Genomic DNA, 23,847 nt, shown 5'->3' with positions numbered 1-23,847 from the left:
GTTGTCCAGAGTTTTCACTTTTAGAGTAACTTCAGTGTTTGTACTCTGTAGGAAAAGGTGGAATTTTTGGCGGGGTGGTTATTTAGCATGGCTGATTCAAGAGGACTAAGAAATTTTAGACTGACTATTCCAAGTTAGACGAACAAGGAACACAGTGGTAACCACAAAGTAAAGCAATGCAGATTGAAATGTATGCTACTTGCCATGTTCAGCCTTATAGTAGCAGTCACGTGGGGTGTGTGTCTTGGGCATAATGTTAGGTAAAGGTAAAGGGACCCCTGAACATTAGGTCCAGTCGTGACCGACTCTGGGGTTGCGGCGCTCATCTCGCCTTATTGGCCAAGGGAGCTGGCATACAGCTTCCGGGTCATGTGGCCAGCATGACTAAGCCGCTTCTGGCGAACCAGAGCAGCGCACAGAAATGCCATTTACCTTCCCGCCAGAGCAGTACCTATTTATCTACTTGCACTTTGCACTTGCTTTCGAACTGCTAGGTTGGCAGGAGCAGGGACCGAGCAACGGGAGCTCACCCCGCCACGGGGATTCAAACCGCCGACCTTCTGATCGGCAAGTCCTAGGCTCTGTGGTTTAACCCACAGCGCCACCCCCGTCCCTATAATGTTAGATACCGGTTGTCAAATAAGCAAAAAGGATAGAATGCATTTTTAAGAGAGGGAAAAGAACAAATAATTATTATACAAAATGGCGATTCAGTCTTTTATGAAATGTAATGTTCAGCCCAAATAACTCATCTCAAAATGAAGAATGCAAAACTGTAGGTGACTCAGAGATTGTTAGTAAGTTTGTGCTCATGAAGAAGTCTTACAAAGAGAATGAAAAAATACAATATTATATACCTTTAAAATTAGACATGTAAGGAATAGGTAGGACAAAAGATACAAAATATGAGCGAGTTTTAGGAAAATGTATTTCAAGAACTATTGTTGAATGTAAGAGCTTAGGGTCATTCACAAAAAGGGAAAGTCTGCATACCTGAAACAGAAGAAATACTTTGTCACAATTCATTAATGGAACACAGTGCCAAATGAAGCTGCTGAGTCACAATTGAGAGAGGGTTGTAGAAAGATTTGGAAGAAACCAGCTCCAAAGCCCATTTAATACTGTACTATCAAATTCTATAGCATAAGAAAGCTATATTTCCTTGATAGAAGTTAGGAATATTATTTTACCATATACCAATGTCTTTGGAATATTAGAAGAAATGAAGAACTGGAGTTAGCTACATTTTCAGAAATGCGAATAAAAGGAAGATTGTCTAAATATAATCAAATGTTGCAGAATGAAAACAAACCCATAATGGTAAATGGGAAGACTATTTCAGAGTAATGGTAAAATTGTCTAATTTCTCTACATGTACACGACAACAGCAATATTTGAATAGGTTGTTGTTCTTCAAGTGCACAGGGGAAAATATACCCCATCCCCTACCTGATGCAAGTTTCTAAAAAATATGTCTTACTTAACTTGTCAATTATACCCTAAAGAGTATTGGAGGAAAGTTATTAAGATCATTTGTAACAAGACATAATATCTCTTGTGACCCACTGGTTGTTATTTTTTATTATTTAGACCCTGCTAACCAATACCAGAGGAATAGTGGCAAACAGAGGGATAGACAGAATCCTTCAATTTTTTTATTCAGCCTGATGATTGCCTGTTCCTGACCTCTATTATAAGATATTTAGCCTTTTCAAGTTAGAGTCACGATGAGTTAATATTAAATATATTGAGTTCGGCAAGATTATTAGTTGAAAATCAGGAAAAGTCCCCTTCTCCTTCATTAGAAGACAGATTTCATAAAATTTGGTAGATAGCCGTAATGGCTAAATGTCCACTGTAGCAATTTGCAGAAAGGTAAACAAAATTATGATGCAATTTTATTAAAATGGAAATGTTATCTGTATTTCCCTGGAGCCCTGAGGGAACTGAATTAGAATACCTAAATATGTGTGCTCTGTATTCTGCTGTTTATGAGTATGCATAAATTACTATTTTTAAACAGCTGAGCACATTATTCAACATTTGGGTAGTGTGGGGGTGCTTTGTTCCTCATCAAGGTGCTCCATGTATTGAATAACCGTAATTAACATTCATGCCCAGACCACTGAATTTATAAGTGAAAGCATCTAAGATAATCAGTGTTCTTTCCTGTGGAGTTCTGCATTATCAAAATAGGAGGTCCCCTTCCTAGTACAAGGAAGCAGCCTTATGTGGAATTAGACCACTGCTTCTTCTAGCTCAGTAGGGGTGGCTAACTGGTATGAAGGCCTAATCCAGCCCCGAAGCAATTTTTTCTGGTCTGCCATGATATCACTGATTTTAATGGTGGAAACAAAAAAGGAGGGGAAAATTGTGGGCACAGCACTGGGGTAGACAGAGCCCAGCACTCTGATGGGGTTGCAAACCACCCCTTCCGAGTCATCATGATGATCTTTCATGAGTAGACTAGATGCAATAGCCCACCCTTCCCAATAAGGGGCATTTGTGCCTGAGTATATGTGAGAGTGTAGAGTGGCCAAACCCACTGCTGGCATGTGGCCCCCAGAGGTTTTGCGAAGGATGAAGGTGGCCCTTGAACCAAGTAAAAGGATAATCACCCTGGTCTACACATCTGGCAGTGGTTCTCTGGGGTTTCAGATAGGAAACTTCCCCAACCCTACCTGGAGATAGCAAGGACTGAAGCAGCACCTTTTGGAAGCAAACATGGGTTCTGCCACTAACTCCTCCCTACTGACATGACATTAATATTTCCCCCAGAAATTGAAATTATAGTAGGGGAGATATTTGAGAGTTAAGCAGGTGATTAATCTTGCCCTGGGTGAACATAGATTTGAGGTGTGGCAGCATAGTAAAAACTGGCAAATAGTTATTATATTATATTTCACTTATGTTTTAATTACCATCACATCACAAAAATTAAAATTAGCTTACATTATTCTAGGTTTCTTGTAATTTTGCACAATTCTGTTACTGAACTTGAATTCAACTTGTTCATTTTAAGCTGCATCTTGTTCTTATATTGGAATACTGATTAGTTAATTCACATAATCAAGCAGAAGGTAAATTCTGGCAAGACTGATACTATGGTTCTTTGGCTCTGACTATGATTTCACAGCATGCATGCGCCCACCAAGAGTCTTCAGTTGCAGGGTTATCTGAGGATGTAATATGTTTAGGCCTAGCCCTTTCTTGAAGATGAGCTTCGTATTTGACATAACTCATCAGAGTTGTCAGTCCGTGACATTAATCATCACTGTAATCTCTTAACAAAATTACATTGTAGTTGAAGTGTGTATTAATGTTTTAATTTCAGTTCAAACATTCAACCAATAATTAAATTGATTTTTTTTTCCAACTAGGAAATGAAAACAAACCTGTGACTAGTAATCACTGGGATGTTTTCTGTGTGTGTGTTGAATTATTTGGTTAGTGCAGTGAATATATATTGCTTTATTTGTTTTGTATTTCTGTATGTTCTGTATTCTGTATTTCTTAATCTTTGGAAGCAGCATAGTATCAACAGTATGTACTAGAGCAGATACAGAAACCTGAAATATTTTTTGGTCAGATGCTATAATTACTCAAAATAATATAATCACCAAATGGTGCGATCAGTGTTTGATGGCTTGAACCTATGAAGGAGCAGGCAGATGTAGTTCTGTAGAGGCTGTTTGCTTCTCAGGGGTCTTTTGAATGGAGTCGGTTGTCTCTACAAAGTGCTTGTAAAATCCATTTAGAAATGCTGCAGAGGCATCATGTGCAGCAGGAACTGCAGAAGCAAGACAGTTACTGTGATTGCCTGAAGCAGATCAGAATGTGATGGAGAAAGTGGGACAGTGCAGCAGAGGAAGGCGTTTCATTTGTCATTATGGGTTTCCAGATTCCCTGGTATGTCCAATTCCCTACACTGCATTGATAAGTGTTCTATTGGTTCTTGGTAAAGCTCTCTTGATCCATCTGAGGAGCAGTGTGTTAGCACCCCCCACCCCTTGCCTCACCCAGGTAGAAAGTGAATAGCGCACTTAGCAGCTGCCTGCTTGTTTCTATCTGTGGTACCCTTGCAGGGCAATTTGTCTTCCTAGAGGGGCCAGCGAGTTCCTGATAGCAGATGCCCATGTCTGACTTTACTAGCTGCCCCACTGGGGTTTAAAAGGAGCATTGCCTTGGGCAGCAGGCCTGGCAACACCAAAAAAGGGAAGACACCTTTTTAGTGTTGTTCCTGTGGGAACCACTAGGGCAGGCATGCCCAAAATCCATTTCGGGGGCCTGATCCAGCCCGTCAGTTGGTTTAATCTGCCCCCTGTGGCAGTTTATTTCCTGAGGTAAAATCCTAAAAAAATCCTCAACAACTTCAGTCCTAAAAACAGGTCAACAACTCTGGTTGGCTCTTTGGTTGGCCCCCATGGCCCTTCACTTCATCAAATCTGACCCTCTTTGAAAAAGTTTGGACACCACTGCAGGCAAGGATGCTGCCCCCTGGTAGTTTGACTTGTTGATTGGGTTGCTTTCTAGGTGAGAGACAGGAACAACTGTGAGGGGCTGCATATGCCTAGCCCATCCTCTTAATCAGATTGGACTACTGTAGTGCCCTCTTTTGGAGGCTTCCCTTGGGATTAGTCTGAAAGCTGTAGCTGATGCAGAATGTTGTGGCCAGGTTGTTGAGTGCAACACCTGCATGTGCACATATTACATCTGTTCTGAGGAAACTGCACTGACTGCCGATCTGCTATGGGCCATGCTCACAGTCTTGTTGTTAATATATAAAGCCATGAACAACTCATGACAAATTTATGAGAAAGACAGCCTTCCCCTGTATAGACTTGTGGAAATTCTACTCATGGTACTACACCCTACAGAATATCATAGGGCAGTAACCCAAAAATGGGCATTTTCCACTATTGCCTCTATACTATGAAGTACTCTTTTGTCTGCCATACATGAAGCAGCAAATGTGAATTGCATCAAACATCTTGTAGAGACAGATTTTTTTGCCCAGGTTTCCCCTGTAAAAGGTAAAGGTACCCCTGCCCGTACGGGCCAGTCTTGACAGACTCTAGGGTTGTGCGCCCATCTCACTCAAAGAGGCCGGGGGCCAGCGCTGTCCGAAGACACTTCCGGGTCACGTGGCCAGCGTGACATTGCTGCTCTGGCGAGCCAGAGCCGCACACGGAAACGCCGTTTACCTTCCCGCTAATAAGCGGTCCCTATTTATCTACTTGCACCCAGGGGTGCTTTCGAACTGCTAGGTTGGCAGGCGCTGGGAGCGAACAGCGGGAGCGCACCCCGCCGCGGGGATTCGAACCGCCGACCTTTCGATCGGCAAGCCCTAGGCACTGAGGCTTTAACCCACAGCGCCACCCGCGTCCCTGGTTTCCCCTGACCCATAGATTAGAACCTAATTTTCACTTGTTTGAATTCCTGTTTTTAATATGCTTTAGTACTATCATTTTTTGAGGGACGCGGGTGGCGCTGTGGGTAAATCCTCAGCGCCTAGGACTTGCTGATCGCATGGTCGGCGGTTCAAATCCCTGCGGCGGGGTGCGCTCCCATCGTTCGGTCCCAGCACCTGCCCACCTAGCAGTTCGAAAGCCCCCCCGGGTGCAAGTAGATAAATAGGGACCGCTTACCAGCGGGAAGGTAAACGGCGTTTCCGTGTGCGGCTCTGGCTCGCCAGAGCAGCGATGTCACGCTGACCACGTGACCCGGAAGTGTCTGCAGACAGCGCTGGCTCCCAGCCTATAGAGTGAGATGAGCGCACAACCCTAGAGTCTGGCAAGACTGGCCCGTACGGGCAGGGGTACCTTTACCTTTACTATCATTTTACTGGCTTTATGCTGTACTTTGGTTTCAGTGATAAGGTTTATTGTTTCCATGGTGTATACCACTTAGAGATTTTAAAATATTAAGCAGTTTATAAATGCTTTTAACTAAATAAATAAATTGCTTGTGATAGTGATCAGTTGATAGTAAGCCATGACACAATAAAACACTTAAAGATCCCAATCATTTTGAATAATAGAGATTCATTAATAAGTATCTTAGGTATGCTGTAGTACCCTGCTTATATCTAAAGTAGCCACTGTTAATGTAAAATGCTGCATCTCAAGTCACCTAAGGCTGGGAGTACATGTCCAATCACATTAGAAATAAGAAATGTATTTGGGGGGAAAAGTGCCTTGGGGCATATCAGGACATTCTTGACAAAATGTGCATTGTTAGCACTGTGGTAAGGTAAGGCTCAAGAACTGAAAGAATGTAGTCATTTTCTTGCAGTGAAATGCCTAAGGGACTCTCAAAGAAAACACTCTGAGTTGAACATGAATCCTTTATATCCCATAATATCTGACCCATCCCCAGGACACATAGGTTATGGACTATCTTTTAAGCAGCATCTATTACTTCTAAAAGGAAGAGTTTTTAAGGCAGTCATAATAGTGTTTTTCTCAATAAAGAAGGTGCTATCCTGACAGGGAGAGACAAAAGCAAGAGGCTTTGCCTCAGTTTCAGAAGGTAAGATGCTTATTATTTGGGGGTGCCTGTTGTTATGATCTTCAAGTGCCCTGATGTTTTCTGCAGAACTTGTATTGAAGTTACTTCCTTTAAGGTGGGTGATGGGAGACTCAGATCTTCTCAGTTACATGTATGAAAGATTTGGTGGTTAAGATGTGTAAGAGAATGTTGATTATTCTGTTTCCTTTAACTTACAGGAAAGCTGTTAAAATAAAGAAGACTTTTCAAGAGGCTAGTTAACTTAGCCTGGCCTCTTATGGATTTTTCTTGCCAATGTCAAGAAAACTGACCTCATTCTGATTATAATTCTGTGTTTCATGCTAACATCCAAAGCTTCATCTGTTTTCTGTTTCTGTTACCACTTTGCTGGACGCCTCTTAGGAAAGACCATGTTGACCTTATGCACTGTCAATTTACTCTCTCCTCCTTGTTAAACTAATCTACCCCTCGTCCCTTCTTTGCACAGTAACCCTGCTGTTTCTTTTGTAAGTATCTCAAGCTTTCACTTCTTTCTCCCACACAGTCCAATATCTTACACTTCTGCAAGATGCTTAGCAAGATCCAGTATAAGTTTACATCCATCTCCACGTCCCCTGCCCTTATCCTATGTCCTCTCTCCTTCTTCCCTCACCTTGCCCCCATCTCTGGGTCTAGAAAATTTTATATTCCACGTCCTATACCCTTTTCCCTTCCTTCCTTCCTTCACCGTCGATTATCTCAGACTGGGGTACAATAAAACTCAGTTTAAAAGAGCCACAAATAAATTTCAGTAACAAAATAACAGTGAAAGCTGATAATGTACATAAATACACCTGACTGTCTCAAAACCACAAAGTGACTTCACACTAAGCAACTAATATCCTGTGAATTTCTAAGAAAATTAAGACTTCTAAAGTTGGTGCCAACCATATATCTTGGGAAGGGTGTAGCACAACTGGAGTACCACAACAACCTCTGCATCATTGCCATCTCCTACGTCTTGAATTCACTTTTCTCCCTCTCTTTGTCCAGCCACTTTATCACCTAATGGTAACCATTACACCACCAATTTCCTTAAACCTTGCATTGACTCTCTGTCCCTCCTCATGAAGGACAAGTTTCTATAGGCCATACTTTAAAAGCTCCCCCCTCCCATCCACTGCCTCTTTGTACCATCTCTTTCTTATCTCATAATACTGCTTCTTGCTACCTCTCTCAGGATCCTTCATTTTCCGTCAAACTTGCTTTTATGTCTTCCTTCTACTCTGACCTTACTTTCTGTGCTGTGCTTCCTGTGCCTGCTGGAACAACATCTCTTTCATCAAGCCTACTTCCCTTGACCTTAAATCATTCCCCAAGAACCACTTCTTCAATAGTGGCTCAATTGAATCACTCCTAACCTTCCACTACCAACCAATTCCCCTCATCCTACCCTGTCATCACTATTAAGCAATCTTGACTTCTCACTCCAACTCATCTCTTTCAAACGTAGATTTTGTACATCCTTTGGTCAGGGATTCTGCCACTTTTCTGTGCATCATTTGCCAACTGTATGGGTTCCAAACTATGTTTAGTGGCAGCAGCAGGGATAGTAGATAATCTTTGTTCATGTGTGACAATTTACTTCACTGTTTCTAAGCATGCCCTAATAGTTTAACTGGCAGTTGTGTGCCTTATTCAACAGCTTGCATAGAGTTTTAGTGTTCTCTGATGATATATGGGGAGGCATCTCTGGCATATTAACACTGCAGTGCAAATGGTAATTTCTCCATTGTTCACCAGGAATGACAATTTTTTGTAGATGGGGAACAGCCATAATTCTGGTATAACTGGCTGGATCAATTCATTTTGCCTCACTATATTAGCTCCTTGCTTTTCTGCTCCTCAGCTTTTGCCAAGTGGGAGTAGAGATCTGGATTAAGAGTCAGCTGGCTCTGCTTCATAATGGAAAATACAGAGTTTCTGTTTGTTGGCAAGAGAGACTGCTTAGGAGAATTGGCACGGTCTAAGACAAGATGGTTCTAAGGATCTTGTTTTTTCATTCTTGCATCCAACAGATGTCTTTATTAAATTTAATTTTGGCTGAATTAAAATTTATGTTTCTTCTCTGTTGTTGTCCTATCTTAAATAATTTTTTGTGTTGTGGTATTATGGAATGACTTTTCAAATGCCAAATCTAAACCCAGAATGGGGGGGGGGGTGGATTTTCGAGCTTCAGTTAGGATTCTAGTCCTATTTTAGTTAAATTTGTTTCCTATTTGAGAGGGGTAGAGTGTTGGGTCTGGATTTAGGAAGTCCCTGGTTGTCTTTCAGATGTTCTGAATGGCCTTGAGCAATTTATTGGCCTGGTTCTCACACAGCAATAAACCATGTTTTATTAAACTATGGTCCATTAGACCATGGCTTGGCATTATGTGTAAATGCAGTCCAGCAGCCGTTTTTAAACTATAGTTAGGGTTGCTTGTTAACGAAGGTTTACAGTTGGTTCATAAACCTTAGGCATTATTAACCAGAGATTAGTGTGATGTGCAAACTCAAACCACCTCTTTAACAGTGGTTAAGGTGTCATCCTCAGCCTAAATCTATAGAACCACAAATGAATAGCGGCAAGAAATTCTAACTGCTCTCAAAGTTCAGCTGCCCTCTCTGCTGAGCACTGAATTTCTCTAGTGTATTGGTTTCTTACAGACTTGAGGTATGCTGAAAGCTGGAGAACAGTCATAGTTGTATTAACAGTTGTATGTACTAAATGGAACAATGGTTGTGATATATTGAATGAATGTGCAGCAATAGCTACATTCATCGTCTTTGGCACAAGGGATGTTTTTGCACTCAGCCGAGGGAACCCATTTGCTTAACAACAGAATGAGAAACTTCCAGGGTCAGCAAGGTATCTACATACAATGTTAGGAAATAGCATCTTAATGACGTCTCTAAAGCTGAGAGAACAAAATGAAACAGTAAATAGAAGAGTTTAGTAGATGGAGTAGGAGCGCAGAGTACATGAGGTGACAGGTGCAATAATATAGGTAGACAGCTGAAATCTGAAAACTGTAATGGTCTGACAATATGTGCAGGAAGAAGGGCAAGAGGAGAGTCTGCTTTGATTCTTCCTTCTCTACTTCCCTGGTTTTTGTTAAAATCTACTGGAATGGAAAAGTGTCTTTAAATAGAATCAGTGAAAAAAAGGCATTAGGATCTACCTGCAGATAGATCTTGTCAGGATAGTAAAATGATAGTACTTGTCTACATAGTAAACTGAAATGTTTGCCCTTTCTCTGTACTGTATGTATATCACCTTGAGATCTCTGGAGGAAAGCCAGGGTATAAATGTAATACATAAGGCAACTGCAGAATCTTGCAATATTGAAAACAAGCAGAAAGGCTGTGTACTGTCATTGGTGGTATGTAGCAGTTGTGGAATGGCCACAGCTGGAAGGGCGATCCATCATGTCCGCCATCAGCCACAGGAGCAGCTAGAACTCACCCACAAGTCAGTTGCTCAGGTCCACCACTACATAACTTTTAAAAGATGGCTATGCCTGCTCTCAGCAGCGCATTTGTTGATGGACTTCCTACCTCCCCCTGCCCTTAACTTATTGTTGGCCCTGATTGAAGGTGAGCAAGCAGGGCATGCTTAGAGCTTGTGGTGGATTTATTTGGGCACCATATTCAGAACCAGGGAGGAATTTGCCTGCAGAAAAATTGGGCTTGTTGGGGGGGGGGGAGAGATTTCATTTCTCATAGCAACTGTCACAACTTGCGGGCAGTTACCGGTAATGCATTGGGTTGGATTCCTAGACTAAGTGGAGGGGGTGGCCGGAGCTCTAATCCACCCAATTAAAGGGGTCCAAGTGGGGCCGTTGTTGTTTAGTCGTTTAGTCATTTCCGACTCTTCGTGACCCCATGGACCAGAGCACGCCAGGCATTCCTGTCTTCCACTGCCTCCCACAGTTTGGTCAAACTCATGCTGGTAGCTTTGAGAACACTATCCAACCATCTCATCCTCTGTCGTCCCCTTCTCCTTGTGCCCTCCATCTTTCCCAACATCAGGGTCTTTTCCAGGAAATCTTCTCTTCTCATGAGGTGGCCAAAGTATTGGAGCCTCAGCTTCAGGATCTGTCCTTCCAGTGAACACTCAGGGCTGATTTCCTTAAGAATGTATAGGTTTGATCTTGCAGTCCATGGGACTCTCAAAAGTCTCCTCCAGCACCATAATTCAAAAGGATCAATTCTTCAGCGATCAGCCTTCTTTATGGTCCACCAAGTGGGGCTGCTTCTGTCCAAATGCCAAGACAGGAGATAGTGGCCCATAGACCACCCACAAATGGCATCCTGTAGGGATCGCTTGGATATGATGTGTGTCATAGGGCAGCCATTAGATCCCAAGTTGCCAGTCCTGTCATTATTACCACTACCCTGGTTCTACCTTGACAGCCAAAGGCTTGCTTCTCCTGGGCCCATAAATAGTCTTGCAAGTTCACTTTTAATGGCACCCACTTTCATTTTCATGCTCAATTTCATTTTTACACCTGTTTGGTCCTGGTTTGTTTTAAACAGCTAGCCGCAGAATAAACTATGGTTCCCCAGATTCAGATTGGGAAGCTGTAGTTTAGTTAAAAGTGAGAGCAGAAGCGTTTCCTCTCCATCTCTCATGTATGAAGCAGTATGGGCTGGGTGTGTGAGACCCAAATTCACCACAGTTGGTTTGTTATAATTTAAACCATATTTTTGATTACCGTCTAAACAGAGTCATTCTCTCTTGATTCTATCTGGGTTTGATTTGAGTTGGTGTTGAGCCCCAGAACTTATTATGAATGTCAGGGCTCAGCCTTGAATGTGTAAAATAATAATAATGAAGAGAGTATGATGGCTTTAGCATCTGCAGTGCCTGTTCCTCATTAGTGGGAAGCTACAAACAAGAATCTACAACTTGTCAGAGATAGGATAAGGGCTTCCAGGGCAGAGATCATGACTGCTGGGCAAATATGAGCCCCAGCACAGTTCATTTTATACAATCTCAAAGTACTCCCTCTCAGATATTCCATTACTAGCTTCCCTGAAAGCAGCCTCTATAGCATGGCTTGGAGCAGTAAGTAAAGTTAATCATGTGATGTCTTATAGTTGAAGAAGAAACTTGATCGCTTACTTAGTGTTCATAACCTTCAGCTAGATAAAGCAGGTCTCTTAATATTTAATGCTGAAAGAGACCACTTTCTCTAGCTCCCCTTAAAGCCAGTAGTCCGTGAGTAAGAATTTTTGAGGACAAAAATAAGTTTTAAAACAACAATATAGTAGAAACCTTTGGAAGCTTCTCACTGACGATCTAGATCAGTAGGCAACTAAGTTCTGTGACAAGAAAAGGAAGAAAATAGAAAAATGTGTGCATGGATTTTGTCCTCCATGCTATTTAACTTCTACATGAAACTGCTGGGTGAGATCCTTTAGGGCAGGCATGGCCAAACTTGGCCCTCCAGCTGTTTTGGGACTACAACTCCCATCATCCCTAGCTAACAAGACCAGTGGTCAGAGATGATGGGAATTGTAGTCTCAAAACAGCTGGAGGGCCAAGTTTGGCCATGCCTGCTTTAGGGGTTTGATGCTTGGTGTCCCCATCCTTTTTCCATTTATTTGGCGATGTGTCTGTTAGACTGTAAGCTTATGAGCAAGGAAGAGATAATTATTGATCTTTTATGCAAGCCTGTGAGCATTTTTTTCAGCTGGAGAGTAGGGTAAAAATAGCTGAAGATAAACAATATGTTCATGGCACCCAATCTCTCATTTCCTTCTAAATCCAAGGAAGCTATTCAAGCTTTCAATACGTAATGGATTGGAAGCTTAATACAGACAAGGCAGATGTGTTTATGGGCCAATCATGGCCTCCCATTTTGGCATGTGAGGCCATTTCCCCCATGTCAGGCCCTCCTGCCCATCCGCTGACATCACCAGTGATGTCAGCGTATAGTTGGGAGGCTAGATTCTAGCCCTGCGTTGGCTGTGTGCCTTGTTTGGGGCAGGGAACAGGATCGCACAGCCAAGACAGCAGGATTTACTCTCTGCTCATCAGCTCATGAGCGGAGATTAAAGCCTTCTCAAAATCTCAGCTCCTGCACTACCCCTGTGAAGCGGGGAAGGTGGGGAGTGTCTCCCCCTGCCTCACCACTGCTTCTGACCGCCCACTTGCAAGAGAAGCAGCCTTTAAATGTAGGAGAGTGGTATAATGGTGATAATGGATTTCCTAGTCTTAAGATTTCAGTCTGTGACTGTTACATTTAATAGTGCTTAAGATCAGGAGAGCCTGGTGAAAGTATCTCATCTGAACACTTGATGAATAGCATACTGTTTACTTTCATCCCATTATCACTAAGTCACTAACTTGTGTTAGACTAAAGCTACTCCACTGTGATTTCTCTATTGTGATTCGTAAGTTGTTATTTGCTTAGGCACAGCAAGGAATCCTTGCTGAAGATGGAGTCTTTTCACAGGCTACTTCCTATTCAGTTCCTTACAGTCATCAGAAGCATTGGACATTGAAACATGTGGCTTTTCCGAGGAAATATATTGATGAGCTAATGGCACAAATAGTGTCGAAACTGCATGTGCTTAACTCCTTCCTCTGATTTAATTTTTTTATCATTTAAGCCATTTTGAGAGAGCTTTACCCTGAAAACAGCCTGTAAATATTAAATAAAAATAAATTCCTGGGGAAACCGTAAGCCTAGATGAATGGGTAGGGTGTGCTAGTGGAAGAGCTGCTTCTACAGGAAATATCAATAACATATTCCTCATGTTTTGGCCAGTCAGAAATAGTGCGCAAAAGGTCTACATACTGATGCAACATCCAAAGGTAGACTGTACTCTGTAGCCAAACCAGCAACATTGCCTGTGTGGGGAATTCCTTGATAATCGATTTTGCAAATGTGTCAGAAGGAAAGAGGAGACCAACAAGTCCAGAGATGGAAACTTTGATAGAAAAACTTTGGTCATTCCTAGGACTGTTTACATGTGTATTTTGCCAAGGAAGAAGCATTAATTGTGTTTGGGTGTGTGCCGTGTTCCTACAAAAAGAATTGTTCCTGAAGATAGGGCGGGGGGGGGGGGGGACGACCATTCTGAAACATATTGGACATTTATTACTACAATAAACTTTCTGGAGCCCTTTGAGAACAATTCCCTCTTTCGCTTTCTCACATCTTTTTGAGTTTTTTAAATTTTCCCAGCCTTGTTGACAAACTCGCTTTGTTTGCTTTTTTTATTCGACATTCCTGCATGGGAAGCGCTGCATGAAATGAAATGATATGAATGGGCTCCTTAGTATTTGCAAAGGCACTGTTGTGGTGAAGATGCAGATTGACATTGCAGAACAGGGCTGTAAGTCCACGATTGACAAGTTAGAACTGCATATTTGAAAGAAAGCACTGAGACTTTTAGTTAGTCTTCTGAATAATAAATGTGACTGACTGCTCAGAGCCATGTTACGTAACCAACTTGTATCTTGAGTTTGTGCACTGGAATGGAATAAGTCTCTTCAAAAGCTGCCTGTAAAAGTTTTGTATAGCAAATATTAATCAAAAGAACAAAGTATGCTTAAATAGAAATGCAGGTGCCAACAAAATAAAGTGAGTTTTATGCTACTGTAGGTATCTTTTCTCAGGCCAACCAGCCTTGTGATTTAGCAGCAAGCAGCTTGGAGGCAACTGAACCAATGGCTTTCCTACTGCACTTTAAAATTTCTGCTTTCAGTGCTGATGGGCTTTTGTTTGCCACCATTCATCTCGGAAAGAAACACAGGTGTTGCAGTGGTCAGTTTTATCATTCTCTAAGCTAGAAACCAGTGCTGGCAATAATGAACTTCAGTTTGAATGTAAATACTTGGTTTTCTGCTTTCTTTCTTCTCTGAGCCAAGTGGGTCTTACAGCTCTTTACTTACTTTTGCTTGGCGCTACACTGTCCAGGGGTCTGCAGGAAAAGACCAGCGGACTTATGGGGGCATGTAGAATAATCTAGCAGGCCTGGTGCTACCTGTCTGCTACCAGTTGGCCTTCCCTGCGGTAATCCATTCAAGCTGCAGCATTTTACAGCTCTGTGACAATAAACTGAATTCCTGAGACCTGAATTCTTTCCTCGGACATTTGTTTGAGAATGTTCTAGGTGACCACTGCAGCTGTTCCACCACGTATTCATTCCTTCATTAATATGTCAATTAGGCAATCCTCACATCTGTGTTGTGAGAATGATGAGAATGACGAGACTCCACGAATAGTATTGTATCACTATAATTTATGTATTAGGCCGAATTATTTCATCTCCCTAACAACATGCCACTCATAAAATATTATCTTTGGTTTTTTCATTATGGTGAAAGAAAGGAAATTATCAATATCTGCCTGACAAGCAGAATATAACTACTGTAAATAAATAAATAACATTATTAATATGGATATGATGTGAAAATACGGTAATCAAAATATGGATTCAGCGAAGGATCTCTCTTGGTTTCAAAATGGCTCCCAGGTTTTTTTCTTTAATACAGTATTGTTTTTTTCTTTTCTTTTCAAAAAAGGGTATCTGTTTGAAACTACGTCTGTTTCTGTCGTTGCTAAAGGATGTCATATTTCTTTTAGTTATTTCTTTTATTTTATTTATTAAGTTTTTATAGACCTTTTAGGTCAAGCCCTCTCAAGGCTACGTACATTTTTGAAACCAATTCCAGTAAACTACAGTCACATTCAAATATTCCAAAGGCCAGCACTATAGTCATATAAAATTATATTAATTTAAACACAAAGATGGAATAAAAAGCTAGCCATCAAATATTATCCCTGAGTTATACGTATTATGATACCTTTATTTATAAAAGTGAGTTTGTGTCAATCACACTACCTTTTTTAGCTGTATACTTAAAAAAAAATTAGATGCACACTTAAAAATGTTATGAATGGGATGGCCCTTAGCATAAATACATTCCTTGTTTTTCCTAAATATAAAGCTTAACCCTCAAACTCTGTGGAAAAATGGACTTCAGTCCCTTCAAGCTACTGTAGTTTATTGAGATGACTGCCCTCATTCTTAAGTGGTAACATTAATGGAGTGGGAAAGTCAAGCTGCCTGAGAAATCTTTGTTCAACTCTGTGTTGAACTTTAAACAAATTCAGTCAATGCCCATGAACAATGAGGACTGAACTTATCTTTAGACAACAGGGATAAGATGCATTGGTAAATAAATTCGAAAGTTATTTTTTGAGGGAGAAGAGTTCTTATAAAAAGCTTCTTACTGGGCTAAATTGACATATACAGAGTTCCACATGCAGTTTATTTTTAACATGATAACTGATTCTAGTTAACACTTGCAATAAACACTTAAGAGGTGAAAAAGCTGTTGGAAAAGGTGCGAAGTTAAATCTTAAACACCTCAAATAAGTAACTTATTAAGGGAAGCACCGTTCATTTTAACACATCATCCAGGTACCCCTAAATAAATAAATAAATAAATAATATGGTGGTTAGGGACTATCTTTGTAACTGATATAACCAATGAAGGTATGATTAAAAATATGGATGATCAGTATAGAAGAGCTCATTTGCATTAAAGAGCAGCATCTATTCAGCAAGCCTTTGGATAAAATAATACAGATACAACTTGCTTGCTTTCATCTCACCTTTGCACAAGCAAAAGAATCAAAGTCTGTCCTTGACAATCTACTGCAGGGATCAGTTCTACAAGTGTTGTTTTATTTCCATTCCGTTCCATTACGCCAGATATTTATTTTAAGGTGACCTGGTGGTAAGCTTGAAGATAGGGTTTGGATTGCTTTTCATGTTGCTTTTGAGAGCCGTGGTTCACATTCAGAGGACTGGACTTCAATTTATGCTGCATCTATCTTGGATGAAAGTGATTGCAAAATCACTTCTGGAACTTATCTCTGGACTCACATGTATTATAGTTAAGGCATTTTGTACTACAGATCTTAGTCATGGAAGATGCTTCCCAAAAGCTATTGCAAAAATGAAGTGACAAAGAACCCCTTTTTTAAAAAAAAACACCAAAGTTATTAGCATTCAGTCATTTGGTATGCTTATGCCACACAAAGCTGGATGGAATTCATGGTTCAGGGAAGCACCTGCTGCTTGTGTCAGTGAATTACTGAATTACTGGAATTTTTTTCCTTTGGGTGCATATTTGATACTTCATGGAATTTAGTGACACTGCACAAACCTTTTATGCTAATGTATAATTACAATATGCAAGTAATCTCTCAAGTGTTCTGTGTGGGTTGGTTTCAACTAGAGAAACAAACGTCTGGGTTTTTAGAAATAAAAATAAAATAGTTTTGTAGCTTTCATAAAAAATGTACAAATAAACAAATAACCAAACTAACATTGTACTAACATTGGGACGCGGGTGGCGCTGTGGGTAAAACCTCAGTGCCTAGGACTTGCCGATCGCATGGTCGGTGGTTCGAATCCCCGTGGCAGAGTGAGCTCCCGTCTTTCGGTCCCAGCTCCTGCCCACCTAGCAGTTCAAAAGCACCCTTAAGTGCAAGTAGATAAATAGGTACCGCTTTCTAGCGGGAAGGTAAACGGCGTTTCCGTGTGCTGTGCTGGTGCTGGCTCGCCAGAGCAGCTTCGTCACGATGGCCACGTGACGCGAAAGTGTCTCCGGACAGCGCTGGCCCCCCCGGCCTCTTAAGTGAGATAGGTGCACAACCCTAGAGTCGGACACGACTGGCCCGTACGGACAGGGGTACCTTTACCTTTAACATTGTACACATGTATATCATATTCAAGCAATTCAAATAGCTTAGAGCGAGAATTCAGGGTGTAACAAGCATATTCTACTCTCAACTAAGGGCTATCATGAAATTAATGCAGGAGAATATCTTTCCAGACACTCTGGCGGGTTCCCACCATATATGTTACAAAAAGAGACGAGATGTTAACAAAATGGTAAATCTATGCCAGTCCCCATAGAACTCTGTTCTGAGCACCCTTTTTTCTGGTAATGCAAGCTGTCACACTTTAACTAGCCAACCCTTCTTTGTAAAGGAGGGCTGAGAGCAATCAGTGAACAATGTTCAGGTAAAACACAGCCAGGATAAATACTACTAGATCTGCATGACACAGCAGTTCTGCAAAAATAAGCAAAAGAGGATCAGGAGCCACCGGTTGGTTTATAATTCCAGCAAAAATCTCTGACTAGAATGTGCTAATCCAGGGACAGCTCCATCACAAATGATATAATGTCCCCACATTACCACATTCTTGCCAGCATCATGGAGAGAAAGTGTTTGTTTATGTGCCATAAACTAATGGGATCCTTAGAGGGATTGATTATAATGGAATTCGCATCACATTATTTGTATTGTTTTGGTAAACTACCTGGGGAAAATAATTGAAGAGGTGGTGTACAATGCTTCTACTAAACAAAGTAATAAACAATTTGTGGGGCCCGCCCTATTCTAGCTTGCATCAGTATCCAAGTCAGAAAAGGGCTTTCACCTTTGCTTACCTGACTCCATCAAACCTAAATTCACCTTCTTCAGTCATCCTGCTAGTTAGCTGCCGGTGAGGAGTCGAGACAGTGGTGGTAGCATCAGAAGAGAGCATGGCAAAGGGAGCTCGCCCCCTTTCATCTACATTGCCCTGACATGTTCTGCAACACACCAGAACTGGAAAAAACCCAGTTACAATTGGGAATTGGAAGCTTCCCACAGGCTGCCACAGTGCCAGTAGCTTTTGAGAAGGCACAGGTGCTTTTTTTTTGGTTCTGACACACTGCAGAGCACATCAGGATGAAAAAGGGGGGTCCTTCTTGTTGCTTGCTGTTGTTATATCCTCCCCATCCTTCCTTCTCTTCCACCTAAGTAAGGAAAAGGATGGGAGAGTGCATTTGGAGGGTCTTCATTTTCCAAAACTTGGTTGTTCAGGAAGTGAAATGACTTGTTTCTGATTTGTGGGGGAAAGAAAACAATTTGCCTATCCTTACCTCAAGTTTCTATTCCTTGGACTGCTAAATTACTCACTTGATGAAAACAGTTATGTGGGAAAGATTTCTGTGCTAGTGCCTTTTGGAAAATCAGTCATGAAGGTACCAAGACTCTTAAGACAGGCATGGCCAAACTTGGCCCTCCAGCTGTTTTGGGACTACAATTCCCATCATCCCTGACCACTGGTCCTGTTAGCTAGGACTGATCGGAGTTGTAGTCCCAAAACAGCTGGAGGGCCAAATTTGACCATGCCCGCTCTAAGATGACTTCGCCATGGCCATCAAATAGCATAAATCCTTTCCACATTAGGATTGTGATATGGTTTCCTGCACTCTGAACATGGAAAGTGGCTTAATACTAGACTTGAAAAAGAGGCTGAACATTGAAAGATGATTCCAGTTTCTGTTGCTCACCTCTTTCCATGGACTTTCCCTCTCTTATTTGCTTCATAGCAAAAATGTTTAGGATTTTGTAATCAAATTTATCACTTATTATTGTTACAGTTTTTAAGCTGTTTTTATTATGTTTTAAACATCACCTTGGGATGTATGTGGAAGGTGGTTAATAAATAACAATAAGAGCAATAATAAGAACACAAAAAAGTCTGAGCTCCAGCTGTGCTCTGTTATTAACTAACAGAGCACAGCTGGAGCTCAGACTTTTTTGTGTTCTTATTATTGCTCTAAATAAAGCCTAAAGCAGGCCTCCAAACAGGAAGGTAAAGTAAACTTACTATGGTAAAGTTTGAGTCTGACATTTTCATGGTGAAATCTCTCTATTCCCTGGCAAAGAAGAGTGTGCATTAAATGGGTTATTTAAGATTCAAATAGCTTCTTTTGGAGTGGGAGGTGAGTGAGAGCATGTAGGCTGATGCGACGAAGAGAGATTTTTGCAGTCTAAATGTGCCGCTAGCATTAAAAGCTCTTTTAGGTGCTTCTGGAAATGAGTCTACAACAAAGCAAACAGTTTCACCTAATTAAGAACCTGTTTCATAAGCTCCAGATAATACTTTGCAACTTAAACAATTTTCCAGTGGTTTTGGAACAGAAATAATTTTAAAGGAGCAGCTGCTGCTATTTACCAACGTGAGGATGTGTCATTAGAGTAATTACTAGATTTTCTTTTTTTGGTGCTTCATGATGTGATCTGAGACAATAAATAGGGCCATCTGAAGGTACTGCAGCTCCAAGAGTCTGTGCAGGCAAAAAAGTTCTATAGAGTTCATGCTGGTGACGCAAGGTGGGAAGGTGGCTCTATCCCAGCCTCAAATAGGAAGGCATATAGTAGTTTAATGGCCTCCCTCCCTTCCGCAGAGAAACATGCACTTATATCCTGAACAGATAAGGCAGACCCCTGTTTACATTCGGAGGTACATTGTTGAAATCATGTATAATTGGAAGTAATTGAAAAAGCCTGAACACCTCACCCCTCCCCACTTTGCCCCACCCCCACCCCCATTCCACCCTTTTAGTGACAATTCAGTGATGGTTTTGTGATGTTTCTATATCACTTCTGGGTTCACTGTGTTGGGATTTTCCATTCCGCCTTTAGTTGCAGTCATGGGATTGTTACATGTCACATGTCTGTTTACATTCCAGCACAGTTTGCTGGTGTAAGCTGAACTTCCACTGTATTGCTTTTGCTTTTGACTCTCTCTCTCTGAGGAGATGGCAAGGAGAGACGACATATTTGTCTTGAGTTATGTTTAATAAATCCGTAGTTAATAGTATGTATTCACAAGCCTCAGTCTCTTCGTTGTGCAGTTACACTGCTAAGTATAGTGTGCCCAAGGCTTGGGTCACTGATTTATGTCGATGGATCTTCGCAGTGGCATGGCTGGAAGGAGACGATCCAGCTGGGGGCTAGCCAGCTGGCCTTTCAACCCCCGGATGCCGACACACTGTGATGTGCATAGACACGATCACACACATATTGAATGTTCGTAGTTGGGGGGCTGCCTGTACTGTTGTGTGCCTTCTGTGTTTCTGTGGCCTTGGCTTGACCCTGGACAGCAGAGATTGGAGTTGTCCTTTTCCTGTGTTCTAGGCAAAAGAGATAATCCTTTCTCCTGCTCACATGTGGCATGACAGGCGAGCACACTATTTCTTTGGCAGTGGGGTCCATTATAGTGGTCCCTGAGACAAAGGAAAGAGAATACACTGGCACCAGAGGCTAGTGCTGAACTGATTGGTGGGGGTAGGAACCCAATCTGATCCGACGTTTGATCATGGATGCTTGCAAAGGAATTCACTGCTCTCAAATTCAAAATGGCACAGGGAGAACCAGAGAACTGTTTGCTTCCCTTGTCAGGTATTCTATCCGGTAAGAAAACAGAACAACCTTTCCTGTGAACTGAATGGAATACAACTCAAGTTGTGGAATTCCCTCGCCACAATGCCCCTCTTTACCCTGGCCATTGACACCTGAGGACCCTTGTGACTGCAATTTTGTTTCAAATTATCCTTGATATTGTATTTTAGAATGTTGTAATTCACTATGGACATTGTTACTATAGATGGGGGAGAATTTTGATTCACTTCGCATTTAAAGGCCAACCTACCTAATTCACATTTTCTAAAATAATATGCAAGCTGACATAGCCATCCTTCAAAATTTGCAATACTCTGCATTTTCTAGTGCAGTCTTTCAGCCAAGCAACGTATACAAAGAGGCATATACTAAGGCCAAATGTGCATAAAAATGAATATACTACTGAAACATGCATGATATTAGGGGAAATATAAATATTAGGAAAACTATGCCTTTCAAAAATGTAATTAGGAGAACTTAGTGCTAAAATGCTGGTTAATTTTCATGAGGATAAAAATATTTTGTTGGGCTGGATTCAGCTAACCAATACCACTAGCAGAAGCCCACACAAGCGATCCTCTTAGCACTACCTTGAATTCCTCCAGTGGAAATGTGGAGAACAGAATTTAATGTTGGAAAAATGAGAAACTGAGAGAAACAGAAATAGACATATTTCCTCATCTGTAGTAGTTACTGACAGATTTTGCCATTTAGCATGGCTGTACCCCTAAGTTGTACACATAGTGAGCATAGGATATTGATGGGTACACTAGAATTGAACTCTCTGGATATTTACTTGACAACAGCATGCCCTGTGTGCATCTTATCGGTTCATATGGAGCTTTTTCCAGATTCTCTCATTGATGGATTGTGATTGTTTGCATATCATGATGACTCTGCCATGAAGAAAGCTGGATCCAGCATAATATATGAATTGTCTATGCTATAGCATTCTGGCATGACTCTTTCCTGCATTTCTGGCTGCTTGCTCTCAGGTGCCATCTGCTGGCACACTTTCAACAAGTACTTCCTGTGGTTTCTTTTTCCAAACGAAATACTGTAAACACTTCTGAAGAAATGCACCATTAACCAAAACTAGGACAAGTTAACTCCTTAAACCTGGAGATCTACAAGAATATGCTGCACGTTGTTTGAAAAGCAGAGATTTGGTATAGCGGTTCCCCACTGTGATAAGCAAAGGGTAGAAAGCACCATGATAATTTCATGCCGGTAGAGAACAAAGTAACTGTTCTCACTGTGCCCGAAAGAAGTCTCTGACCTATTGCAGGTGACTAAGAACTTTATGGATGTTTTGCATCCAGTCAGAAGGGTGGTTTGATGGTGCAGTTCAGTGATAAGAAGCATACTGTGTCTGGGAACTACTGTTCATTCAATCATAAATGCATAGCTTTTCCAAAATACCAACTCAGAATGTTTTACTATGATGCTTCCTGCTACTTGACGTTAGATTAAATGTGCAAACAACGAGGACAAACATGAAACTTGCACCACATAACAAAATATATCATTGCACATTGGTTATACGTGTTTTGGTGATGACTTAATGAGAGCATAGCAGTTCCCTAAGTAAAGATGATTGTTCCCTAAGAAAAGATGCAAGTTAACATGATTATGACTTGTATATGTTTCCAGAGTGGCAAATTATGTTATTGGCTGACATTAGCACTCTTCAAGGTGTACACACCAACACTGTGTATCCCCAACAGCCCACTATCTCTGCCAGCAAGCACACCACTAAGGCCATGTTCCCCTTCTATGTTCTCAGTTGCACCGGCCATGTGCTTCATTCAGCCCCTTCTCTGCACACACCACCACTTGTGGTGGATTTTCCCTGATGTTCTTGAAGCCAGGTTAACTGAACAAGTAAACTTTTTTATTGCATTATAGGAATAGTGTTTAATCTCAAAGACTACATCATAGGCAGTTTAAATACATCCATTGGTGGGATATGGATACCACAGTAAGCTATGACAAATTTAGAAGCAGCCTATTCCATGGCTTTTCCTCGTTCCTAAGGAAAACATTTAGGCCAGATTAGAAGGCAGGCTTTTGCCATGGTATCAGTGTCAAAGGAGAAAAGGATTAATGTTCAAGCTGATGTGGCTGAGATCCAGACTCTCTCCCCTTGGCATCCAGATGAAGTTCTGAGATCTGTTAGTTAGCCAGTTTTTAATCCATTTAGTAGACATTATGTGACTCTTTCTTAAATCAGAACATTTTGAAATATTAATCCAAATTCTATACAATAGTGCATAGGTTTTGTCCAACAGATAGAATATAATATTTTCATTTATTAATGTTAATATGCTGTTGGTGGTATCCGTCTGTCTCGAGACACAATGTACTGCGCCGTTGGGCGTGAAGTCAGATCACTGTGTTAGCAGCACCTAAGTGACCTCCCGGGGACACAAGCCTGGGCAGTGTGTATGGAGGTCCTGGGCTGCCCAGATGAAAGGACCCTCCTCTCAGCCTTGCTGATGTGGCACCAGCTTGGCTGCAGGAATTCCCAGAAGGAGGTGTACAAGGTGCCATCCAACCATCATAGGAACTCCACTGCAGACTTGTGTAGGGTTTTTTCCTTAGCCTTTTCTCCTCCCTAAGATACCCTGCAAGGCAGCAGAGGTTTAGGATCAGAGTACAGTTGTACCTCAGAAGTAAAACAGAATCCGAAGCCGTGGAAGCCCCATCGGACGTTTGGCTTCCCAAAAAACGTTCAAAACGTGTTTATTGGGAGACAGACAAAGCAACCAGCACAGGTTCAGATGACATGCTAAGCCAAACCATGACTTAACTCACCACAGCAGGACTGGATGAGAAGTAAAGTAGCTGCAGTCTCCTCTCTGGAAGCTCACGTGTTCATGCCAATCCATTGTTTGGTTTAGAGTTACTGTACTTGTGAACTGACCCCCTTATATGTCTCTGACATATTAGTTTATTAGGTTTCCCTGCTCTGATGCTGAAAGTTTACTGTGTCAAAGCTAACAATATGTCTGCAGTAACCAGTTTTCACACAAGTTTG

General features: G+C 41.5%; 2 protein-coding genes and 1 long non-coding RNA gene across 6 annotated transcripts in view; 2 read left to right on the top strand and 1 right to left on the bottom strand.

The window, feature by feature from the left end:
- Positions 1-23,847, top strand: part of BSN (bassoon presynaptic cytomatrix protein) — a 191,370-nt gene that overhangs the window by 68,900 nt on the left and 98,623 nt on the right. The window lies entirely within an intron of this gene.
- Positions 5,286-23,847, bottom strand: part of LOC310672389 (taste receptor type 2 member 39-like) — a 185,994-nt gene continuing 167,432 nt past the window's right edge. The window contains exon 2 of the mRNA XM_083429546.1: positions 5,286-5,387. The gene's annotated coding sequence lies outside the window, so the exon portion shown is untranslated. The remainder of the gene's footprint in view (positions 5,388-23,847) is intronic.
- LOC310672431 lies at positions 10,017-13,596 on the top strand. The gene is made up of 2 exons (XR_014508571.1): positions 10,017-10,128; positions 13,311-13,596. It is a non-coding gene; the product is annotated as an uncharacterized lncRNA (long non-coding RNA).

This window comes from Podarcis tiliguerta, assembly GCF_965153285.1.
Source record: "Podarcis tiliguerta genome assembly, chromosome: 2".
Classification (NCBI taxonomy): domain Eukaryota; kingdom Metazoa; phylum Chordata; class Lepidosauria; order Squamata; family Lacertidae; genus Podarcis; species Podarcis tiliguerta.
Note: the sequence above shows the minus strand (reverse complement) of the source record. Positions and strands in the feature narration are given on the sequence as shown.